General features: G+C 40.2%; 1 protein-coding gene across 4 annotated transcripts in view; it reads right to left on the bottom strand.

Annotated features, from left to right (window-relative positions):
• The window catches only part of enox1 (ecto-NOX disulfide-thiol exchanger 1), a 139,706-nt gene extending 112,614 nt beyond the window's left edge, over nucleotides 1-27,092 (bottom strand). For 3 of the 4 annotated variants that reach the window (XM_069720107.1, XM_069720108.1, XM_069720104.1), the window contains exon 1: nucleotides 26,797-27,087. The gene's annotated coding sequence lies outside the window, so the exon portion shown is untranslated. Of the gene's footprint in view, nucleotides 1-26,796 lie in introns of all 4 variants that reach the window. The other variant, XM_069720109.1, reaches the window with a different exon arrangement.
• Nucleotides 27,093-27,314: the final 222 nt, after the last annotated feature.

The raw sequence follows: 27,314 nt of genomic DNA, 5'->3' as shown, positions 1-27,314 counted from the left end.
TAGGTACCACAAATGACAATGGATTGGAATGGAGTGATGCAGCTGAGTGCAGTTTATTCATCCAATTTACTAAAGTAGATCCCTGATTTACATATTCCTGTGGAGCTCGCTGCCTGAACATTCTCCAAAGTAAATGATTGTTCACAAATGCATTAATCTTCTGATGGCTGATTAGCTCAGCCCTGCCTGTTACTGTTTGTATAAAAAAGAAAGAAGTTTCCTTCTCCTCCACTGTCGTTAGATTCAAAAACACACACAGATTCCATAGATTGATCCAGAACCCTGCTGAGACATTGAGCTGTAGGACACACACACACACACACACACACACACACACACACACACACACACACACACACACACACACACACACACACACACACACACACACACACACACACACACAGAGAGAGAGAGAGATGTGTGCAGGATTACACACGGAGCTTCAGGGACAGCTAAATGTTCTCATCTGCATCCTGCAGCAGCCACATTGATTCATGTTAGTTTAGAGGATATATAAATAGATACAATGGTTTATAAGCAGAAGAAATGTCAATATGTACAATACTGTGCAGAAAATGTAGGCACACTGTCTCCTAGAAATGGTGTGTATATGCATTTAAATGAAAACAGCAAATATATTTCAAAGAAATCTTGTAGAAAGTGAAACATACCAGTAAAATATTTACTGGCAACACATTTTTTCCACAAAAATATCTGATCTTGTAGAACAATATCCGCTTGTAGTGACCACAACCTTATCAAACAGTCATGTTTACTGGAGCACTGGAAGCTCTTGGTCAATGTAAGGAAAAGATGGCCTGGACCATGAATAACAGGAAGAGGAACAGAGCATGGTGTCTTTCAGCATAAAAGACTTTTCATTTCCATTCCGTTGCATGTGAAGCTGAGAATCCCACAGTGTTGGGAACAAATATATTTTGTCAAATACATTTGGGCAATCAAATCATTTCTAACACCTCAAAGCTGTAAAATCTGTCACCATATTTCTCGAAGAACACATTTCCTTGTTTCCTCTTGGATCTTTTCCTTTCCTTTCACATCTTTGGTGGGATGGACTTAGATGCAAGAAAAACATGCAATTGAGAGACTTGGGATGTACTTCATGATGCTGAGATCAGGGCTCTGTGGGGGCCATGCCATCTGCTGCAGGACTCCTTGTTCTTGTTGAAGCTGAAGACAGTTTGGATGTATGCTTGGCTTGTTGTCCTGCAGCAGAATGAATTTGGGACGATCAGTTGATGATGAATAAGAATGGAACATTTTCTATCAGTCTGCTCATAAATCATTAGTCAAATTATAACTTGTCATTTGTGAGAGAATCTGTTGCTGCTGCCTCACGAAGAGTATTGTTCATTGCTGAACCCAGCATTGACTTTAATAATGTCCAATTACAGCACACTCCTGCCTGCCGACATACATAAATCATACAGACGCGTAAAGAAAAATATCACCTTTTGATGTCGGGCTCAAATTGAATTCTGAAATAAGCCATCATGCACTTATTACTCTCCGTGAGACACAGCTGATTATCCCTGCGTGCTCGAATGGAAATATTCCCGAATGAGAACAAAGAGATTTCACAGCAGCTCCATCACCAGCACATCCACCACCACCACCACCACCACCACCCCCTCACACACACACACACACACACACACAACATGGAGATGTACACAGGCAGGAGTCCCACAGGACGTTCATGGAGACTCCCTCCAATAAAGAGGATTATAGATTTTGCCCTGTGCACCCAAGTGTTTCCAATGAAATAACGGCCTCCTCCTGCAGAACTCATTAAAATTTAAACCATCCCCCCCTTTCAACTGAATATCACTGTACTGTTCCGCATGCAATACAGTCTTTGCATGGAAAAATAACCCTGCCGAGCTGGGTTATGTGTGTGTGTGTGTGTGTGTGTGTGTGTGTGTGTGTGTGTGTGTGTGTGTGTGTGTGTGTGTGTGTGTGTGTGTGTGTGTGTGTGTGTGTGTGTGTGTGTGTAAAAGCATCTGCATTGCAAGGGTGTGAGAACATTAGAAAGGAAGATAAGAGGAAGTGTGAGTGAAAATGTGTTTCTATCCTAGGTGGCCCTGCAGGCCCAGTGGCTGGTTAAAGATCTCAAACACACACAGACACACAAACATACACACACACACAAATCAAAAATAAGGTGAGATGAATGTTAAATAAAAAAAATTCTCCAAGCTGAGGGTGGAGGCAGGAAATTCACAGTTATATTGAGGCTGTACCTCAACAGGAGGGGTCGCGGTGCTGCATGCAGACACACACACATGTTTTTACTTCTATTTTTGAGGACCCTTATTGACATAAGTGGCACTTTCCCTTACCCTGACCTAAACCTGACTCAAACCTGAAGCCTTAAACTCAATTTGAGCCCTCAAACTGCCTGTTGAACGTCTGTCTCAGATAGGTTTTAATCTTTTCACTGCATGTATAAAAAACTATGGTAATGATTTTTTATAAAGATTATCATAAAAGGTGTTTTGAGTATGAAAAAGGAAAGAGAACATAATATAATTTGCTTATGGAAGAATAAGCAAGTTACTCTGCTGTGCCACATTCTGGAGGCATTAAAATATAAAAATGTTTACTTATAATCACTGAAAATGTTGACGATTGAAGATTGCAAAATGTATGATTTCACAGTTTAAACAGAACCATTATGTTCATTTCCAGGTTGTTTTTTTTTACTGAGAGAGCAGCTTTGCATGATCCACCATTTAAATAAATCCTTATTTATCTTACATATACTGGCCGCTTATGCAGCCCCTTAATTAATCATCTGTTTGAAACAGGTCCTTTTAGCTCCTGTCTTTTTAAGACCAAAGATCCCTTTCTTCTGATTTATTCTGATCGCATCCAGAATAAATCAGACGTGAGCCGTTCAACGTGGTCTGAAGCCTGAGCTCATTTGTCAAAGGTATTAGTTACATATGTTTACCTCATTATGAGAAACACTGGCCACGCTTAATTTGAACATCTGATATTGTAACCTTAAATGTATATGAAATAAAAACAGAGCAGTATAATTGGTCATCTTTAAACACATTAGTATTGCAGAAAGAACATGGCTGTAATTCATGGAAATGAATAATACTTTAGACAAGGTGAGGTCAAACCCTATAGGACATAGCTGGACCATGCTTGAAAGCTACAGCTCTTTTCATTTGAAATGAGGGCTTTTAATTTGAAATGGATACAGGAAATTGTGGCATTTGGCCGAGCGATAGTGTAACTTTATTTCTCAGTTGGACACAGACATTTGTGGGTTGTTCCCATCATTAACGAGAATCAAGAGAGACATTAAGTAAGTTCTATTAGAAGAAATAAAAATTTAGCACAAACCAACAGATCTATAAAGTCTATAAAAACTAAAAATCCAAAAATTTACATTTCACAATAATGCAAAGCTTTTACTTGTTTATTTGAGTTTATAAAAATCAGCATGGGTCTGTTTAATCAAAATCATCTTTAACAAAGTGTTTCCAAATTCTTTTTACAGGATTCCAGTGGAAAATTCTCAGCTCAGTTTTTGGAGTTAATATAATAAGATCTTAAAATATGTTGAAAATGATCTGGCCTTCATCTGATTTCTGGTAAAATTACAGCAGCTGAACACTCTCTGGCTCAACCTGCATCCCTGAATCAACACTTCATATCCTGATGAAAACCCTGGAAGCAGATCTGTGTTGATTTAGCTGCGGTCTGAAAATGACTTCTCAGTTTGACGAGTTCACAAGTAAAAAATGAGGCTGTACGATGTTTTATTTTCATCTGTGTCATGTCCTAAATCCAGAAACCTAACTACCGTCCAGCTGAGTGCGCAGCAGATTCATGACATGGGGAGTTTCACAGAGACCTGTACTGTTTAACCAGTCATACAGGTTTCTATTAGATTCAGAAAATGTCAGTTAGACTGTTTTTTTTTAAGCCTGTTTTGCCACCTGACAGGCTAACTCTGAAAAAAATTGACATTTCCGTGGTAACACTTAGTGACACCAGCTGATAAAAAAAAAGAGGAAACATGGATGAACAGGATCTCTAAATGACTACAAGATGCAAAACAACCAGAACAACTACAGACACAAACTCTTTCAGTCTGAGTCATTCCAGTTGCACTAACATTACTCTGGGACACACCTGCAAACCTGCAGGAGAACCCAGATATAAACAACGGTTCCACTAACAACAACAACAACAACAACAACAGTCATGTACACATCGATCTTATGACTGAGTGAATACAACAATAACAGACAGAGTAAATTGGACAAAAATTGCACATTTACCCAGTAGGCCGTAAGAACTGCCATCCTTGAATGTTCTAAAACCAACCTTGACGCCAGCCAGCAGCCTGCTCTGTTTATATGCAGCAACATTTGTGCTGCAAAGAGCAAACAGGAAGGAAAAGAGATGAGTTTGTCTGACATCCTTGATGGAGAGGTGTGCAGGACTGTAGAGCTACAGCAGGTCCTCTTTATAAAATTAAGCTAACTTCAGGTGAGGTTGTTTGTTTACTGTAACATCTCCCTCAGCGACAAACAAGAGACATCCTTTGCCACTGAGGTCACTTGCAAATATCAAACAAGTTTAAAGAAATCGTTTTGAGTATGTATATTTTTATCAGTACAATTTCAACACCAACTGACCCAGACTGGAACAGATGTGGTGACACCATTCATTTATAAACTGCCTGATCTCCCTGCTTCAGACTTCACACTCTTTTTGTGCCTTTAAATACCTTTAAAATAAATTGTGCTGGTGGTTTAAAAGCCATTATTGTGTCCAGAAGGAGCTGTGTCACGTTTCTGCATTAAAAATCTGTTGGTGAGCTTTGCAGACTGCTGCTCATCTCTGCTGTACACTCCAAGCTCCAGGCTACATTAGTTGTAGTAGGGTAATGTCATCCTCCTTAGTTTCTCTCCACACAACTGACATTTTCTGTCTCCATTGTCAGCGTTTATATGAAGGCAAAAATGGCACAAAAAAAAACCTTTAAAAAACAAACAAGACGGGACAGAGAACATGTAAACATGAACACATTAATTCACAGAAAGTGTATTAATTGTTACTTTTTTTTTTTTTTTAAATGTCACTTTAAAATCTGACTTTTCTAAAGACGCTCTAGTGTCGTGGTCCAGTCTTTTTCTTTTTTTTTTTAAACCAAGCAGACTATTGATCAGACCAATTAGCAAACATAGTGAGGTGACACACTACATGAGCTGGTCCTCTGCTGTTGCTATGCAACCTGATAACTCAAAGATTCAGAGGATGAGGTGAACGTGCTTTGACGAGTAAAACCACCTTCCCATATTTATTTCTCTATACTTTCTCCTTCTCTGTCTTCTCGTCAGCTTCTTCTGAAAAATAAATTTTGCTTTTTAAAAAAAAAAAAAATCTCATAAATTCCAACTGATTAACGTCAGCGGTGCAGGATCCGTTTGTAACAGCTGAACACAAATCCATCACTATGTTTTTGCATCCTTTCCAAGATCTTAGTTATTTTTCAAATAAGCGAGAGACTGAGTTTATGTGATGGTCATGATGGTCTTGCTTGTTTACTACTTCTATAGTTTCAGTTGTGCAGTGTTGTAGATGGCTTATTTCTAAAATTATTATGTTTTTATCTATCTTATTTATGTCTACGCATTTGTAAATATTTTCCTCATTGTGTGCACCTTCTTTGTGTTTCTATGCTGCTGTGATGACCAAATTTCCCCACTGTGGGATTAATACAGTCTAAATCTAATCTAAATCTAATTTTAACTACAGTGCATATGTAAATTTACTTTCATGACACCAGATTCCTGTAAAGCCTCCAGCCCCTCATGAACCTGAACAAAATAAGTGGTTTAGAAATCTGAGACTTTGTGGTTTCACTGAGCCATATTTCTATGGCTCCTCATCATTGATGGAGGAAGATTTGTGGAGATTTGAAGCAAAAACTGCTGAGCTCTGCAGCCTGTGCAAAACTCATAACAACCATATAAACCTCAAGAAAACAGAAAGTATGAGCCAATATGACCAATGGTGGAGGAAGTAAGTAAACATACCAGTGTAACAATGTAAAAATAATTAATATATCAATATAATACATTATATACTCTACTTTGACATTCGACGTGTTTCTGGGGGGGGTCCCAATCAAAGGGGAAACACATTCACATGCCGTTGAATTTATGCTGTTGTGATTCAAAATGTGTGTATTGAGATATTTTAGTTAATGTTCACATAAAGAAGCTTATTCAGCTGGTTTGGGAGGAGCTCAGCTATGTGAATAAATGTTACTAAACATGAGTAGCTATCAGACACTTTTATTTTATTAAAGTAGTAGTAGGAAAAAAGGTTGGTGACGCCTGCTAAGTGTCCTGTACTGTCTCGTCTTGTGTGTCATACACCATGCATCTACTGGGTCTGAATAAAAAAACATTAACATCCACGCGTGAATGAGACTCAACTGTCAATTTAATTGTTTAATGCAGCAGTGTTTCATATTCCATTTGTGAAAGGAGCTTTAGAGTGAGACTGCTGCAAAATAAAAAGAGTGACTGCTGTCAATGGCATTACCTGTGTCAGATGGAGCATGTCAGTGTATCACTTAGCCATGCTCTACATACCACAGACAGCAGAGAGGAGGCTAGAACCACAAAAGAAGAGAATACATGGCCTGTTTAGCCTCTATGCTCTCTCTTTCCATCGCCTCCAGCTCTGCTGTAAAGGTTGAGAGATGAATTCTGACGGCTAAACAACACGACCCGGACTTCCCGTGCTTGCGCATGAGAGCAATTCAAATGTAACCAGGCATATTTAATCTGCAGAGTACCGGGTCTGACACACAATACAAACAGTAAGGTCAAAATAAGGTTTTAAACTTTGTTCCAGGTTTTAACATTTGCTCCTTCTGAACTAGGCTTTAAGGTGAAGAGCACCCAGATTTCAAGCATTTTCCAAACTCCTGAAGCAGATTTAGAAACAAACGGTGGAAAAAGCTCACGTCATTAAATAAAAAGCTGCATTTTTCAGGACACGCTCCATTTGTTTCTGGGTATGGGCGAGGACGAGACGCATGACTCCAGCTCAGTGGGAAATATGAGACAAATTCATCCCGACCAGCTTTTCCATCAGCTGTAGAGCCAGGAAGTTACCATGAGAAACAAAGACACAAACACATTCATATGTGGAGAAAAGACTCATCTATTATCTCCTGCACTTACAGCTGTCAAGTGCCACAGATTAGGGTTTGGCATGGAAATAGTATCTCTGAAGTGTGTGTTAAAGTGCAGATGGCTGACATATAAGACTGAATAAATGAGTATTGAAACGTGACAAATGCAGATGTTTTTATACAGAGCAATTTGATACCCTGTGAATTATATTTATTATCATGTTTAATACTTTTATATAATCAGGGTTTGAGACAGTCTTCTCTTTGTTGTGCAGCATATTATTCTCTTATTTACATCTTGTATTTGTATTTTCTCCTCGATGCTGCTTTGATCGCCTCTTTTGAATTTTCTGCTGTCAAATTCTTCATTGAGGATTTATTCATTTCTCCACTTTTACATGCACCAGTCTTCACTTCTGCTTATTATATTCAAGTTAACATTGTTCTCAGTGTGTTTATCTGTTCCATTGTTTATTTGTTGGGTTGAAGGATTTATGAGCCGTGCCTGCTATATAGCGTGTACACAATTCTGCTCTGGAAGCTCTAAATATGATGTGCTGTGTCTCATATTTGAATAACTAACAATAATAATACATTTAATGATGTAGTGGTTTTCAAGTTAGTCAGACTGGCTTAAAAAAACACAACAAGTTAAAAAGACCTAAAACCTGAGGTGACCTGAGTGGTTGGGGTGTATAACACATATTTTAGGCACAAACACAGCAGTGAGTCCTCAGTCTGATGGCCAACCAGACGGCGAGCTATCCTTAAAGGCTGTTTTCTTTAAATTAGTTTTGTCTCATACGAGTTTAATTCCCATCTGAAGGTTTTTTACTGTTGATATATATCATTCATAGCCAGATTTATCCATCCAGTCATTATCTTGGACCAATTTACAGAAGAGCAGCCCAGTTTGGCCGACCGCTGCATTTCACAAGCTCTTGTTTATTCTCCTTATTTTTGGATAATCGGAACCGTGATGAGGAGTTTTAATACATAGTGCTGTACATTGCAATTACATTTACATTTAATAGCTTTCCTATTAAATTCCATTGACTTCTAGCTATGAAGGATGATGGTGTTCTCTCTCTCCTGCAGATGCTCATGTGCTGTTAGTGACTGACTTTGAACTGTCAGTCAAGATGAGACATCGAGACAGTGACAAAAAAATAATAATAACAAATAAAATGTGATCTTACTCCAATTTTTGTTCCTGCACACAAGGCAAACATAGGTAACACTTTAAAAAACAAATCATATTTGTTTCAGTTAAGATTTGAATTGAGGATCCTGAAAGATGACCAGATGATATAACTGCAGCACAGAAAAGCTAGTCTTGGTCACAGACATATTTATATTTGTGAATATATTTATGAATATAATTTACATATCTAAAAAAAAAAATCCACCATCAGTCTGGCTATAGTGCCTTAAAGGAGAGTGAATATAAACTCCAATGGAATGAAAACGCCGCTGTATGTCAGCTAGACAGTTCCTTTATCTCCAACATGATGGACCGGACGTCTGTCCAGGTCACCTCCCTGCTCCCTGTCTGATGCGTCCAGAGACAAACTGACACCCCTGCAGCTCTGAAAGGGCATGAACTACATGCAACACCAGGTGAGCCCGGAGACAGATGAATTCTGGGAGATGTAGTGTGGTGTGAGATGTGAGGCTGCAGGGCACAGGAGGCTGTCCAGCAGCATTTATCAGCCAAACCATCAGAGTAGAAGATGCTTTGAGCAACTATTACTGTCACACACTGCCCTGTGCAAGCAAGCAAACACACACACACACACACACACACACACACTGACCATCGAATCACAGTGCAGGCGATCATGCACTGTCACACAGACAGACATCAGTGTGGGTGTGTTATCCCTGGTTGGAGATCTTTAATGCAGTTGGCAAAATAGTCGATCCAAGTAGTTATTTCTGAGGTTCCTTTCGGTCAGACTGAAAAAACAAAAGCTATGCAGTGACAATTTATCTTCGGTACAGCGTTTATTCAACATTTTTGCGATTTTTGTAGCTTGCTCGCTCTGCGACGATCTGAGATTTCCTACACAGTGACGTGTATGGGTTGGAGAGGGGCCGTGCGGAAAGTAGTTATGCAGCGAGTTTTGAACTTCTGCGTGGATCTGACCTAGTATCTTCACGGACGCCCAGACTATTTGTTGAGATGGCAAAGTCACTGTATTATGGCTGTGTGCATTTCTGCATGGACTAATCCTTCTTAAACAGTATTCATCTAGCACAAACACCTATTTTATCATTTACAAAGTGAAGAATTTGTTTTATACAATATGGGGCTTTTAAAAAGACAAATAAAAATCCCTCTTTTCGGAAAGCTTGCCTTAATAGATGCTGTACGCAAGCAGTTGTATGAGACTTCCTTGTTTCCCCAAGACTGTACAGCAGAGGTGGAGAGTGTAAAGTTAGCATGACACATTAACCCACCAGAGACACATTAATGGGAAATACTTTAGATTGAAATACACCAGAATTATCCTTTTAAAGCTCCATGATCTGACCTTGTGTCTTTGTGCTGATGGTGCACTTGTCTGACTGTGAATGTTTCCTGTTGTCAGGTCTCAATTTCAACCTAAATGAGACTCTGATTAAATAAAGTTTATCGTGTTGTAATCCGCTGCATGGTGATGATGATGATAATGATGATAATGATGATGATGATGATGATGAGAGGAGGAGACTGAGCAGAGGAGCAACAGTCACCATCGACTGCAGGCTACGTGTTTCTATGATCATAGCTCATATTCTGTCATCAAGCATTAAAACGCAGAGATATCTGATGATTCAGCACAGATGTGATGTTGTCATTAACTTGTGTTTGTGCTGATTTTGTAAGACAACGTCCAGACCATGAAATAAAGATTGCCTACTCCAGCTGTCTGTCTCTCTCCTCACCAGATGTTGTGATGCAGTGATGTTGAAAAGAAGAAGAGAAGGAATACTTTTCATGTGGTTCAGGTGTTTCACGGAGGACCAAATTCGCTCAGAACAAAATCTGGCAGCTGTGCTGGATATTGTTTCGATTTTATCCATTCTGATTCGGCTTCAGTGTTAAGATAAGAAACAGATCAGAGAGCTTAGTGAACAAATAAAAAGCTTTAAAGCTTCTTTCACAGTGCGTTGTTATACATGTGGAGCAGGTTCTCGATATTTAGTCCTACTTGGAAACAGGTTCAAACATTTGGCAGAACTCTGGGAGTATTTACATCCTCAGGGTGGAACAGAAATCCAGAAGAATAAAGAAACTGATCAAAGTTTGCTCTTTAAAACCATGACGGTGCATCACTCGGGTGACTGAATCATCAGACTGGTTGGTATCAGTTGTATGTGGGCAGAGTGAACATTAGAGGCGATGGAAACCAGGGCAGCTGCAGGGTGTTCATTAGGACGGCGCAGGAGAGAGACAGAGTTGCTGTCGGTGTAGTCGAGGGTTTTGGCAGACTTCAGGCAGCTTGTTCCCTCTATTGTTCCCTCTGCTGGATGGTGTAATGATCCATCGTCTTTGTCCAGAGCAGTCTGCTCTGTAATAAAGGCTCATCCCTCACTGTCCGCGGCCGTCAAACCGATGCCACTGCAGGGAAGGTGTGTCCTATAGATAGGAACACAGTTTAATAGTACTTATGGGTACCTTTGGTTAATGCCATTATTTGGATCTGTAGTAAATTTGTCTTATGACAGAGAATGTAACTGCTGACATAAGAAGCGGGAAAGCTCGTACAATCTGTCTGCCTGAAGATCGGATCCAATATTCATCATTTTTTCCCAATTAAAGTGAACAATAGTTTGTTTAATCTGATTTCAGAGGAAATTGATTTATAAAAATGATGGTCTTTTGTCTCTCTCTACTTGCAGTCCCAACTATTGAATTATCTGATTGGTTATACATCAGACCGGCACATCTGTGAACTTGCAGTACGTCCCCGCCCACTTTTGGGGAAAACAAGTGACACTCCTCAGAGATTTTAATGTAAAAAATAACAGGACAAAACCAAACTATTAGAAAAGCTCCAGGGTTAAATTTGTTTATAAATTACCTGAAGACAACACGCCAAGTAAATATGTTTACTCTCTGCCTGCCATACTAGATATATAAAAAAGTTGAATTTGATCCCTCTTCAGTCGTCCCTTTAGTCTCCCGGCCATTCAGTGCTATAAAACCACTCAGTGTCCAGTGGTGTCCCACCCAGACATCTATTTTTACCTTACTGAGTCTCCAGGTGAGTAAATTACCAGTGAGATATTTTACTCTTCAGTCCTACAAATAGTCTGCTAGTTAACAACAGTACTGTGCTCTGACAATTGACACAGTGGTGTGTGTGATATTGGTTCTGTTGTGATGGAAGAAGCTTAAACAAAATGTGTCTGTAGAACCTGATAAAGTTCATAAATGTGGAGCTGTATTCATTCATTAAAGAAAGTTTGAACATAATCCAGCATCACTTTTATCAGCTTGATGTAATTGTAAGAAACAAAGAAGTCATAAATGAACCTCATGTCTAATAGTGTTAGTGTTTCTTCACATCCTGATAGAAAACCCTTTCACAGAGTTTGACATGTTGACTTCAGACATCTGATTTTAGGGATGTAACGTTACTGTGAACCACAGCACAGACCTTTGAACACTCACTGTGAATCCTATACTTATAAAACACAGACTGAATTGTGAGAGTTTGATACTCTGGAGTCTTTGCATGATTATTTGGTTTTCAGCATCTAAGAGGAAGCAATGAAAAAAAACGTGTCCACAGAGGACAAAACCTCAGCTGCTGATTCATGGCAGGTCTCTCACCCACAGTCACATCCCTGACTGAAACAAAGATCTGCTGTGTGACAGAAGAAATGAATGTGTTTGTCGACCACCATGAATTTACACAGATAAACATCATGTCTAACACGTGATGTGTCACACACCTACGTTTAATCATGACAGAGTGTGTGTGTGTGTGTGTGTGTGTGTGTGTGTGTGTGTGTGTGTGTGTGTGTGTGTGTGTGTGTGTGTGTGTGTGTGTGTGTGTGTGTGTGTGTGTGTGTGTGTGTGTGTGTGTGTGTGTGTGTGTGTGTGTGTGTGTGTGACGGCGTGGGAAATGGAAGTCATGTCATCCTTCTTCGGCCAGGCTAATGGAAAGAGCAAGAGCTACTGCTTATCTACAACACCTCTGCTAAACCTACACACACACAAACACACACACACACACACACACATACGAGTTTTCATCCCTTCAGGGGACATTGCATTGGCTTGGCTTGCATTCATAACCATAATACCTACTTGCCTAATCCTAACACTCAACCTAAATTAGTCTTACTTTTTCCCGCTGCATAAACAGATTCATGTTACCAAAACATGAGTAATACACACACACACACACACACACACACACACACACACACACACACACACACACACACACACACACACACACACACACACACACACACACACACACACACAGATATGGAGGGCAGAAAGCAACCTGTCTCTTTTCTCTTTCTGAATCTGTAGCTTCGGTGCTTGTTTAGCATTACACACACACATATCATTTACATATTGAGCGCTGAGTGGTCGGGAGGCGTCTGACCTTGTATTTGTAGCTGGAAGAGGGAGAGATGTGAGACAAAGACACTTTGTGAGGTGAAAGAAACGGGTGCATGCAGGTGTTCCGAAAACTAATGGTAGTTAGCAATGAGCCCGATTGGCCAATTTGTGTCAAATAAACAAAAAACAAAAAAAACACCTCCATCTCTAAATCATAACATCCGAACACACAGATATTAAACACATATTTTAGGTTCAGTCCTGATGTTTATTGCAAATAAACATTCAGAATCTGCTTAAACGTCATTAAAACTGCAGAGCCTGATAATCTTGATGTTAGTTTGCAGTGATCTGTGCATCCATTATTGCACTGAAAACAGCAACTGTTGATTATCTCAAGAACAAACCTGCCTCTACAACTGAAATGTACACTAATATATGAGACAAACCGGAGGACACCTACAGCTCACTCACTGAAACCATGGCAATATTACGTTTCATGTTTAGCTCCCCTCCCCCCTAGAGCATTAACTGTAGTTCTCAAACCTATAACATGATTATTGCCTAAATAGAATAATAATCTGTGACAAAATCCATTATTTTGAAGTTTCAGCCTGTTTTCATTCCCACTGGGTCACACGCTAGCAGCTGTTGGCATCAAACAGATACACAAATGCTGCGTTCAAATGGGATCGTATTTACCGTGTACACGAGACAACACCAGATGAGCAGCCCCCTCTTCAGGTATTTACAACGTCGGAACTAAAAATTCTATAAGCCTCGAATTCACGAGTTGTGACGTCTTTGCTGATGTCTACAGAAATGGCAGAGGATATGGGAGTTAATTTTTTGTTGAATTTTAATCTAATTATTGTAATTTTAGTCACGTAGAGTTTGCCTTCATTACTTAGATAATAGCCAAAGTCTGAGGAAAATGTTGATCTTCCCAAAGGGCTCATCTTTTCCCTCTGTCCCGTTGCATTTCCTGCATTAGGTTATCACCCTATTAGCTTGCTAAATTGTTTGCCTGTTTGGCTTCTAGACGCCATCCAAGTTGTCGTTGCCATGGTGCTTTTAGGACTTAACCACTTTAACGGGGAACAAACCTGGGAAACTCGTGATCTTTTTGTGACCATTATCACGTCGTTTTGGTGTCTGAATGTAACGCACATGGCACCTTTTACGTCAACCTGAGACGCATAAACAGCATTACTTGATGCATTTGAATTGAGAACACCTTGGAAGTTCTTACATGTAGTCATATCAATGTTTTTTTGACAGACAACATGCTTCTTGCACATATTCTAAGATGTCTGATTAATGTTTTCTGAATGCAACTGATGTTTGCATTTAGTTAAAAAGGCTTTTTTTTACATTCATAAATCACTGGAAGAAACAGCCAGATTGTACAGGAGCTGCTGCTTCTAGTTTCCCCTCCTGTATGAGGTCAAACCTCCTCAGCCCTTCATACATTTCTGCCTCTTTGAATTTCTGCATGTGTATTAAGCTTTAGTTGACAAGGACGGGCGTCCTGCCTCAGCGTCTCTGCATGGCTGAACACAGGCTCACAGCTGCAGTCATGCAGCAACGTTATGAGAACATGCGCAGATGGAACCAGTAATATTTACCACACTATGATTAAAAAAGTGAAGCCAGAACTATTAAACACATTGTTGGGTCGGACTTGGTTCATACAGTTTGGAAACTGGGAATGATGCAGCGGCGGTCCTCAACCGGAGCACTCTGCATCGTCTTCAGAGAGGAACCCTCTGACAGAAATGGGATTTTAAATGTGGTCTCACAGTGACAAACCACAATCCAATTACTCCACCAGATCAACTTGCCTCATAACACTGAAATGAAAGAATTACATCTCCAGATTTAGTATGTGCACGTGATTTGAGTCTCGCCTGCATACTTAAGATCAATAAACAGAAGGGAGAGAAAAGCAGATGAAACTGCACTCGGAGTGAAGAGAAAAATTCCTCTTGCCAACACTTGGTACCTTCAGGCATTCTGGTCAGACTGAGCATCCATCCAGTATCTAAATAACCAAGACTAAACGCAGCCTAGGCAAATTAGATATGGGTTACAACCACGTCAAGAGGTAGTTTGAGCCACAATCTGGCCATAATCATATAAATCCCAGAGGACTTTTACTGCATCTGTCTCTCTTCACCCCCCTCCCCCCACCCTCCACCCCAACCCCCCAAACCCAATCTCAGCTCCGTCCACTGAGCATAGCTGCTCAGGCCTTAAACTAGATTTTATTCAAGTTAAAGTACAACCATGTAAAAACACAAATCACATGTCTCTTTAGTGGAACTGCGGCATTTGAAATATGACAAGGAGATGCTGGTTATTTCACTTATTTCAGTAAAAAAAAAAATGTCGCAGCTACCAGTTTAAACCATAAGAATAGTTTTATTACATGTGCGTATTATGTTTTTTTAATATAATATGTCAAAAAAAATGTTTTAATGTATAATAGTATACATTTCTGTAAAGCTGTGCCAACAGTTGTGTTCCTATTTTTTGTACTTTTTTCTGATGTATTCAAATTTTATTTTATTTTTTGGCTACAAAAGGCTTAGAATATATTTGTTTATTTAATATGGCCATCTGACATTCAAGGTGGCATCTATTTATTTCCTGTATTATCCAAACAGTCTCTCTAACGAGATAAAACATAAAAGAGAAACAAATCTTTATATGTTGGAATCATCAAAAGCTTGATTATGTTTAAGTATCAATGTAGTTCTTCACTGATTTCTGTCAATGGATGAATCTAAAGCTGAAACAATTAATCAAACAAACAAAAACTGCCAATCCGTCTCTGGTGTGACAAATTAAGTTGCTTTTGTTGTATGTGACAGCAAATTAATCTTTTTCCTTTTTTTCACATTTTATTGAACAAATCCTCAATTTTTACTTCCTAAGGTGCTTTTTTGAAGCATAAAAATTCTAAAGTTTCTGGTTCAAACTTCTCAAATGTTTATGCTTTTGTTGTCATATGTAGTAAATTGAATATTCTTTAGTTTTGTATTGTTTTCTTGAGTGAAGATGTCACTTTGTACAACATGTAGTTATAAAAGGCATTTTTACTCTTCGTTTTGACAAAATGGTCAAAATTCCATTGATCAAGAATATATTTATCAAATAATGAAAATAATTACTAGTTACAGTTTTATCTTAATCTGAATGAGACCTGAAGAAATAAAGTTGACAGTATAAGCAGTTGTGTTGTTTCACTGATTGTGTTTGACTAATTCATGTTTCTAGAAATAATTGCTTTATTAATCAATTGGGTAATTTTCTAAGCAAATAATTATACTATTTGTTTGAATCTTTTTTGTCATACGTGACAGAAAACTGAATATTTTGTGGTGTTGGTTGAATAACACAGAATATTTGAGGATGTCACAAAGAGCAGTGTGAAATTATAATCAAGATAAATGGTAAATTGAGAAAATGATCAGATTAATTTCAGCCATACGCCCTGAATGAGACTACTTGATTAAATCAAGTTTGGAGTAAGGTTATAGACAAAATACCTACTAATGAGCAGACAGATGGATCAGTAAAAAGAAGAATTGTTCATTGCAGGACTGAATCCGCTGCTGCCTCTCAAAAAGGAAGTAAATCCTATTTCCTGCCGATCTCTTCTGCAACTTTCACTGCAAATCAGATTTACTTGATGTGTAGCTAGAAAAAGACCACACATACACACACACACACACACACCCCACCCACACACCCACCCACACACACACACACACACACACACACACACACACACACACACACACACACACACACACACACACACACAAAACCAACCATTGTGTGAATTAGACAGCACTTCAGTCACAGCAGCTCTTCCCCTCCGGCTGCTGCCTCCATCACACTGATGGCCGAGGCTCCTTTGATGTGCTGCCGCTCAGTGTGTGTGCCTTCATGCTTATATATGTGTGTCTTTGTATCTTCTCAAATGGTGAGATTGCGAACAGATCACTCAATCAACAGACAAATGTATCAGACTCCAGATGACGCTGGTGTCATCAAATGTTGGACATTTTCTTTAAAATCAACTAATTATTTGACTGCTAAAACTGTTGAGTCATTGCAGCTCATAGTTAGGCACAAGTGCTGCAATTAAAGATTATTTTCTGTATTAAATTACTTATTCATAGATGAATAAATTAACCTTTTGATTCGTAAAAAAATGATAAGAAATCACAATGACCGAAAGCCCAACAATAAGATTCACAGTGAAATGAATCAAGTGTAACCTGCAACCAGCAAATGTTTGACATGTTCACTTGTCTCTAAAACTTGACTCTAAAGCAGAGTGTAACCCACATTAGTTTTACCAGCAACTAAAGGGTTAACTCAAACATGCAGTACCGACGTTCACCAGAGGGGCGCTGTGGTGCACGTCGGGAGATCAAAGCCGTCTCCCTGGAGACGACCCTTCATGCCTCCAATGAAACAGCAGGTCATGATCTCCACCATGAAGAATCTCATTGGGTTGGTTTCTGCTCACTGCTTTTGAGGATGTTTATTTATTTGATCGTTAACCAGACCGACTCCGAAGGAAGAAGTTTATTTAAGTCTGAGAAGAATCTCCGGTGAGTGACGGATGCGTTGCTAAGAGTTAGCCGTTGCTGTAGAGCTACAAAGGAGGACAGTTGTTTAGTTGGGCTAAAGATACCGATCAGGAGAGAAGAGAACAAAACAGTCGGAGATAAATATTAATTTGTTGATGAATATTATTTTATGTGGTTGATATCTGTGATTGTGGAGCTCCATGTACGTGACGGGGCTATCTAAGTGCTAGCTAAGCGCTGGGGGTTAATGCGTCGGGACCTGTTGAACCGAGCGGGAACGATGACGTCATGTTCTTGTTTTAGCGCCAGAAGTTAACGGTCAGATTGAGAACAGCTGTTGAGTGTGTTGCTTAGTAACGGTGGACGTTTAAATAATGTCTGTTAGGTATAAGTGACAGATGTCACTGAGACATGAGGACATGTGTGTGTGTGATATGTTGCTATGTTAATATTGACCATAGTGAATATTATATATATATATATATATATATATATATATATATATATATATGTGTGTAATACTATTTTACTGGTCATTTACTGTTACACCAACAACAGAGTTTATAAATTACAGTACTGACATCGTATTAAATTCTGCTGTATGCAGATTGTTTTTGTTTGTATGGATCTGTGATGAAGACAGCGATCCCCAGAAACCTCCACAGAGCTGGAGCTGAGTGACCCTGTGACCCCTGATCATCTTCACCGTGGGTGAAGCTGCATTTGGTCTTCTTGGATTCTCCTGCCGGAGCACCGACGAGCAAGAAGATTCAGATCAGAGTTAGTCTGAGAGCCTCCAGACATAAACTACCGGGTAGTAGACTGAAAGACAAGAGACTGAAACTGACTGACTGAGAGAGAAATACCGGTATTGGGGTTATTATTTGAATTTGTTATTTTTCTTTGATGTTGTTCCTTGATTTTCTGTGTTAAAAATCTATAATAAATTGCAGTTCAGTTCCTTGTTTTAAACTGCAAACATTTGCCGTGTTTCATTCACTCCCAGAGCGACCTAAAGACAGTCCTAAACTTAACACAGGAAATCTACTGTGTTACATAGACACTACAAGAGCAAAGAAAAATATAAATATTTGCTGTCACTTTATTTTCTGTCAGTTAACTAATTATTGCAGCTGCTCATGCAGTTAGACAGCAGAGCTCCAATTAATGATTGGCCATTTATTTATTATTAATAAATGAACCGTTTAATTGTAAAATCTGAAAAAAATAGCAGAGGATGTCACAACTGCAGACTCCATTATGAAGTTTTCAAATGTGACCAACAGTCCAAACCTACCAACTATTCTGTTTATGGAGATTTATGAAGTAAAAAAGCAAGAAGGACTTTTCACATCTGAGAATATTCAGTGTCATTTTTGATTGAAAACAGTCAAACAATGAATCCATTACTGAATTGTTTGATTCATTTTTAATCAACTAACTAATCACTGCAGCTCTACGTGTAATATGACACCAGGGCCAGAACCAATCATCATCAGTTTATTTTTTAATCAGTCAATTAATGAGTAAAATCTTAAAAATATAAGTAAATCATAGTTTCATAGCACACTATAGTTTCCTACGCTGACATCATCAAATGTCCGAAATAAATGTGGCTTAAACAATGAACGTGTTTTAAAAATAGGTTTTCTGTCTATGGACTAATGTTTAGAACAATGAGTTAATTCATTTATTAGCTGAAATTAGACAAATATACTGAAATCAATGATGAGTTTCAGCATTTAATCCTTAAAAACCTATTCATTTTCTCTGTTTTATCTGATTAAAAACTGAATATCTCTGAGGTTTAGAGCATTGGTCAGACAAAAAAAGACATCTGAAGGCGTCATTGTGAGCTCTGCGACACCATGACACACAGTTTTACAGTTTTCTCATGTTTAATAGACCAAATAATTCACTGAGTAATAAAATGCAGTTTAATGGAATGTAAAATAATTGGTCGTTGCAGCCCTACCTGTACACGAGGAGCTGCTGTGTGATTCTGAGAGCCGTGGCAGCTTTCTGAAGTGACAGTAATGACTTCGCCTCCATTAACATGAGGAGGAGGAGGCTCGCTGAGGTTAATACTGGTAACAAGGCCTCCGCCCTTCCAGCCTTTCACAGTCTACTCGAGCACAAATTCTGAGCTGGAACTGCTTTCTGCTGAACAAATACGGCAGTCCTCATGAAAACTGTTCAGTTCAGAGCTTCAGGTATCAACAGAAATACCAAGAAATGTGATTGGTTGCAGCAGTATGTTTCTGATGCCAGTTGGTTGAGGTTGAAATAGATCTGAATGTCACAAATCATTTTGTTCTGTTCAGTTCAGTTCAGAGATTTGAGGTCGTTATCTCACAGACTGTAAATAAAAATGGACAACGTGTCATTGCTTCCTCCATCTGTGCAAAAGTGAAACAAAAATGTGGCAGAAATGTGCGCTGCCATCTGGTGCTGGTGACGTCATTTGCAACTGCAATGTGTGCAATAGTGAACTGAGGGATGTTGTATCTTCAACCTGCCTCCTGCCCGGCTCAGATCACACCACTTGAACTTCACGTAGCCGAGCATCTACAGTACCGACTGTCAGGGACTGCTGGTTGTTCAACTTGTTAGCTAAATAGCAGCTACTTTCCTCTTTCGTCGGGTTGGGCTCTCAGCTTAGACTCCGGTTGCTAACTTCACTTCAGTAAAGGAATACACATTCACACAGCCCAATTACATCCATAACAGAAAAGGAATTGATGATGATCAAGTGATGACATTTTTATTTAATTTGAATGTAATGTACCAGTTACTCATTAGAGTTATATCTTTTCATCTTTTCAGCACCAGCGGTAGTCTTGGACGTTATTGATTTACCGTCATACTTGTGTGTTTTTCTTTCCCCAGACTTTATTCAGGAATAGCACTATATGACATGTTACGCTGGTCAGCCAACATGTTCTCATTTAAAGTGTGTCAAATACTGATGTTTTGTCAAAGCCCTGCCCTTTGTGCACTGGGACATTCATGGTGCTCTGTGTTATGTGAAGGTTAGGATGACATCATGGTTTGGGTTAAACGTGACATGCATGCAGTTTGGTTCAGGTTAGGCACAACAACTACTGGGTTAGGGTAAAGAACAGATCGTGGAAGAGATCTTTGACTTTGGTTTAATCATGGACGTTTACACAAGTCTGTCTCTGGTGAGTCCTGTGTTTGTTCCATTCAAACACCCCTGACCTTCTCCACCCACAAACTTCTCTCTCTTTGTACTTTGCCTCATCACCTTTTTCCACCCGCTCCGTCACAATGCATGACACATAAATGATCTTGTACGTTTCTCTCTGACGCCAATGGCTGTGACAAAACAGAACCATTGGATGCCCTGGGAATGAGAACGGGCTGGGTGAGTGCACACTGCATTATTTCATGACGTAGTCTAATGGTTTGTGTTGCAGATGCTGAACAAGTTAACAACAAGTGTGAGAATTTGATCCTACGTGTCTGACGCTGACTGAACTTTGGTTGTTTTTGGTTACCATTCTCCAAGTCTAACCGTGCACACTTGGACCACCTTTTCACAAAGACAGACAAAGATTTCAGAGTTTCTGTCATGATTGTCGACTTTCATCTGACACATTCATAATGTGCGATTTTCAGCTGTCTGAAACTCCACCATGTTCTCTCCGAGTCCCCTTCTTGGTCTACATGAATTTGTTTTCATTCTGTAGGTGAATTACTCTTCGCACATACTATTTAATCTTCTGCCTTGTTGGACTCTGTTTACGCTTCTTTACTGAGACCTGTCGTATTGGACATACTGGTCACTGTCTTTTTTTATGTCTAAAATGTATTACTTTTCACCCTGGTCCTGAGATACGTTATCTCATTCCACTGTATGTGTATAAATATGGATATGGTCAGAATGACAATTAAATCATCCTTGAAACTTGAACCTTGATTTTCAATTTCTGTCAGTTACCACTAATGCTAGCAAACAATAACTAGCTAACTAACGTTATAGATGCATACATGGAAAATATTACATTTTGACAACTAAAATTTTAAGTTGTGAACAAAATTCCCTGATATTGCCTGACTCATGGTAACCCTGTGTAATGTACCCGTGGATATACAGAGAACTGTCACTGGATTGCCGTGATACTGAAGAACACTTTAAAATATGACGACTCTCAGGCAGAATCTGAGGTTATTACAGACCAGACTATTCAATTAGCTCATTTTAACCATCTCCCCCTGTAACTTTAACCTCCCACCAGTTTGTGACTCCTCTGACGGCCAAAAGTCCAGAAATATCTCTGACTCTGCTGCTTTGATTTCGACCTTTCTTTTTGAATCTCTTGCGAGTCCACCAAATAATTTGATGTGAGTTGAATAACAAATCACTGGAGTGCCCCTTTAAGTAAAGTCCGGTATTTTCCCTGATTCACCCCTACAGTCACAGTAGTTTCATTTTAATGCACTCCAGCTTTAAGAGCATCTGTCTTGGTGCATTAGACCCGACTGTTCTGCGAGCAGCTTGAGTGTATAGTAGTGCACTGTAAATACTGGAAGCACATGTACGTGTTTGTTTGTTTTTTTCAGACCGGACACTGACCGACTGCTAACACTGAGCTGGCTGGACATTTCAGAGACTTGTTTCTGTGACAGCGAATGAAAAGCAGCTGAGGAGAGAAAACTGGTCCAGAGCAAGAAGTCCTTCTGAATGCTGCGTCTCCAGATCGATACACAGCTGGTGAGTCTTCTCCTCCACACTAATTCACATAACTATCCTTGGGAGGACGCCTCCACCCAAATAAAAAAAAAAAAAAAAAAAAACATATTTTCGCACTTATCCTGTTAAGATTATAACCTTGGAATAATTTCCACAACATCACAGTTTACTTTAGTGGATTTATATGTGTCGGGTTTTGAAAAATTACATCTGTATTATTTTGGCTAATCCACAAAACTGCTGTCAACAGATTTCATGGGGACTATTTCTTTTCTAGAAAGTAGCTTCAGTGAAAACGGTGAGATCTTCATGGATGAACAGATCTGATTTTTCCTCTCTCGATGCAGATTCTGATACCCAAATATCTGCATATTGGTTGATATGGATCTGATACCAAAATGTAGACAGTGTTCACCTCTGAGTGGACCTGGTTCACTGAAGTGAGGCTATAACTACAAAGTGTCCTACAATCCTGATAGATCAGCCTGTTCTCATTCCTATCAAATACTGACATTTTGTCAAAGTCATTGGCGACAGAAAGACACACACAAGGTACCCTTTGGTATCGTCACTATGACCACCTGAGTCGAAGAAGGAGGTCATGTGACCGAGTGGAAAGACAAAATTCACATAGGGAGCATTTGGGGTGGTTGGATGGAACGAAACATGACTTTCACCTGTGAGAACAGTGTTCCAGTCCGTGAGAGAGCAGAAGTCAACATGTCTTTTACGCAACGCAACATATTTAATTTACACGCCATACTAAACATTTCCTACATAAATGTACTTATTTTAATGCCAACCCTGACTTTTTCATAACCATAACCCATATGGCAATCCAACTTTTGTAAACCCGTTTTAAAGCCTGAATTCAGACATGTTGAGTGACTCCATCTTGGACTTTAGTAGATAGAATTGACCATATATGGACGACCTGAAGAAAAGTGGGGAGTGAATCTGACTGAGAACCTGAGAACACTTTGCCTCGCCCATTTATACAGGAAATTAGACTTCCTGTCACTCAAACCAGACACACCCCCATACAAACCCTCATACATAGCAAATAACACCATCATGACTTGTGGGGAAAAAAATGTATTGACTTTGTATTTAATTCTTGAATTTGAATGGTAGTCTATGGAGCCAGAGGTCTTTTGGAGTCAGCTCCTAGTGGCCATCGGTGGTGTTGCACTTTCATATTGGCTTCACTTTTCAGACCTGGAGGTTACAATCATTTTTATATACAGTCTCAACTAGGTGGTTTTTGGAGCCTCAACATAAGGCACCTTGTTTGTATGGTCCAATCTGACGCCCTGTGATGAGAACAGGTTGGACGGTTGGTCATATTTTATTCTTAACTACATCCTCACATTTGACTGTTTAAACATGAATGACACAAAGAAAATTATCAAATAAAAATATAAAGTATATGTAATTATGTTAAATTTGTTAAACTGTTTATATAAAAATGGTATATCTTATATTTGTAAATGTTAAAAGAAAAAAGGTAGATGTCAGGTTTGTGTCCCCACAGTGTGCTGAAAACGACACGCTCCCATAAATGCTGGTGGAGTCATCTCTTGTGAATAATTCCTCCCATGGTGGAATGCAGCCTAATGCTCTCACCGTATCTGAAAATACCAGCGCAATTAGCGACAGTCGTCCCCATTGAGCTCTGCAGCGTGGGGTCAATTAACAGTTGTGAGGTGGTGTGGCAGAATCTGCAAAAGACATGAAGAGGATGGATAATCGCATTACGGAAGCTAACAGGCTGCTTTTGCCACACGGTATAATGAGATGCATGAAACATAATCACAGGAGAAGGTTGGGGAGATTTTCAGTCCATTCTGAGGACTGAAGAGGATTCTGTGTCTGTGTGCTGACTGACAGAGGCCGCTTTGTTTTGTTTTGTTTCCGCTGTCTCCTGTGAGAACTCATCAGCCACCGTCTCCCCAACAACTCGCCGGCCTGCGGGGAATCTGGCGGGTTGCGTAGTCACCTCTGTTGTCGCACGCACACACACACACACACACACACACACACACACACACACACACACACACACACACACACACACACACACACAGGCCCTCCCCAGCATAGCCGTCGGACCAGACGAACGTCACCGCCTCGGCAGCCGGCCGCTGGCGGGCGGAGTGGTGTCAAATTGTGCTACAGAGACTCCAGAGCTGATATTCAGCAGTCCCACTATCATGTCAGTTCATGATGTAACAGCCGGCTGTTTGTCTGCAGACAATACAGAAGCTGTTTGTTGATGATGACGAGCGGTGTTTGTGTTTCCACTGCCTGCGAGGACTCACTGCTGGAACGTCACTCATTAACACAGACACCATGACGAGTTGATTCACCACAAAGTTACACTCTATCGAACCCAATTCCTTGTCACTGTTCACTCTCAGAGCTCTCATGGCATCAATTAAGGGCTGCAGCAGGAAGCTGCAAGAATCCAACATATTCTGCAGCAAACAACAGACAGACAGAGACCAGCTGTACACCATCCTGGTATCAACATGTGGTCTGTGCCCAGTAAACTTATATGGATATGAGACGCATGTCCACGAGACCAAACAGCAACCTCCAGGACTGAAAAAGGAAGTCGACACTGAAAAGGCAACAACTGCAGTCCCTCGAATGGCCACTTGAGGCCAACTCTAAAAACAAGTCAGACCCCATGAACCCAAAACTAAAATTCCCAACTTTACAGCCGAAAAAAACGTTTTTGCTCTCTACAGCCAATTACCCCGTTCATGACAACTGCACAGGGGCACATTTTTGTATCATGCTCCTGTTAATGTTATATTAAAGCTTCAAGTTATGCATTATTGAGGGAACAGCTGCTTAGAGAGACAGGTGGGTAACACCACATAACCACCATAAACCACCACTGCCATGAACTGTCAGTGAGAGCCACACAGACAGAGATTCTCCACTGCACTGATTTTAGCAACCACGCTTCATTCGGCCCACCTGAGCTCCACCACACGTCCTTTTTTGCACATTTTTGGATTAGCCGTGAGAAGTGGACAAACGTTCAAATTAAAATCTGCTGCTTTTTAGTTTTGCATCACTGTAAATTTAATATCTTTGGGGTTTTGGGGTTTGTTATCTGAAAAAAAAATAATCTGAAGATGTCACCCTGGAATTATGACAAGGGATTGATAGAGAAGGTTATCAATAATGAAAGGAATAGTTAAGTGCAGCCAAGACACACGAGAGGATTTGCTCATCCTACAAATTTCCAAAACTTGGCCACTGCCATTGTTTTTTGACAAATCAAATACATCTTTCCTTCTTTCATATTGCAAGGATGAAAAACAACAGATTGTTCTAACAAACGTGATAAATCCTGCATTAAACTGAGCTCATAGCTGGCTGATGTGCAGAGATTCCCTCTCTCTACTCGTTAGTTTAAAGTTTACTGAAGCAGGATGTTTGCGATTAACACTCCTTGGTGCTGTCTGCACACGCTGCTCCTCTCCATGGTGCTGAGGAGGTCGCCCAGGTGACGTGTTACTTGGAGTATCATGTTCATGAGCCAAGATCCTGTGCTGCAGCACGTAACTTGGACTTTAATTGGATAATTTGGCCAAATTTCTGCTTGTGCTTCACAACAGTATTGCACTTAATACTGTACTACATTAATCTGACAGCTTTAGTCTTCTTGTTTTCTTTATAGATGAAGAGTTTTCACACAAAAGATATGATGAGCTGTTAAAATGCACCTTGTTTTCTTGTTTATCTTTAGACTTTTACATTTTCTGCCTTCCCTTTATTATTGAATTGCAAATCATGTTGGACTTTTTTGCGAATATTCTCGTAATTTACAGCTAAATATCCATAAAACTTCAGGGTAATTAGCTGCAGCCATAAAATAGAAGCAGGATTGAAGTCGGTGAATAATGTGAGCCGAACAATGACAAACGCAGCTCCCTGTGCTGCTGAAGGGTCGTCAAGGTGACTTGATACCAAGGACATCCTCTGCTCCACCACAGCTGATCCCCCCCCCCCCCCTCCAAACCAAACACACCACCACCCCTCCTCCTCATCACATCAGCTCACCAAGCAGCAGCAGCAGCAGATAGATCCACCAAATGACACACAGGAAGTAATCAGACATGCAGCCTTTCAGGTGCAAAGCAAAGTGGACAAAATTCTTTATTTGCAATTAACCTCCTCCTTGGATTAGAAACAGCACTATTGTCAGGACATGAGATCAAACCTCTGAGGGTGTTTGGTCACTTTCAGTCCAACAGCATTCGTTTGTTTCTTCTTTCTAGAAAACCTTCAGAGGAATCTCACCTCTGTTCAACTGGATTACTTTTAATTGGAAATCTGTTGAACAATAGGTGGATCCAGAGCCTGCATGTCATTGTTCCAGACATCCATCCGGATAAACACAGCACAACGTTTGGTCGGTGCATCAGAAGAGACATACTTCTGCTCATTCGCATCAGATAAATAACGTTTCAGCATTAGGAATAAATGCAGTAATCACCCTGTTTGAATGCCACAGTTCAGTCTCTGCTGGTTCATAATAAGTGATCTCGGATGACGGAGTAAGTGAAGGCAGCAGCGCAGCTTTCAGCAGGCTGACAGGAGCGTGTCATCAGCCGGGGGGGGAAACCATCCTTAAACCCGTTAAAAACACAGCAGAGAGCCCACATCACCTTACCGGGTCAGAAGGACAAGTTTGGCGGCGAAGGATCCGACGACAGTTCCGGAATGTGCGGGCGTCAACGCGATAAATCCCCGTACTGGTGAGGCTGGAGACGATCCCTCCGTCTGGCTCCTCTCAAGCGCTCTGGTGCATCTCAGCAAGCAGACACCGAGCCGCCGCAGCTGGTGCCGCCGCCGCCGCTGATGTGCTGCCTCCGGTAGGACTGAACCTGGGGGCGCGTCACCGAAAGAGAGCGCCGTGCACGACGACCGGGTCTGGTCTCTGTCAGCGGGTCCCGACCGGTGGAGCCGGGGACACTGAGTGGAGAGGGGGGGGGGGAGGCTGGCAACCGGGTTATGACAGAAAACCGTCCGAAAAAAAATAAACAACGAGAGATAGATTCATTATTTCATTGGCCTATGTAATTTTTTGCAAATCCATTATTCAGCCTCTCCCAGAATCAAGCAGTCAGGTAGAAAGTTAGTCGCAAATAATTGGCAAATTATTAGATTAATCATTTCATTGTTAAACCT

The sequence above is a fragment of the Brachyistius frenatus genome, unplaced genomic scaffold, assembly GCF_029030835.1.
Source record: "Brachyistius frenatus isolate BFR_SWC_R1_liver_20210118 unplaced genomic scaffold, ASM2903083v1 Contig_232, whole genome shotgun sequence".
NCBI lineage: Eukaryota > Metazoa > Chordata > Actinopteri > Embiotocidae > Brachyistius > Brachyistius frenatus.
This window is presented reverse-complemented; position numbering and strand designations above follow the sequence as displayed.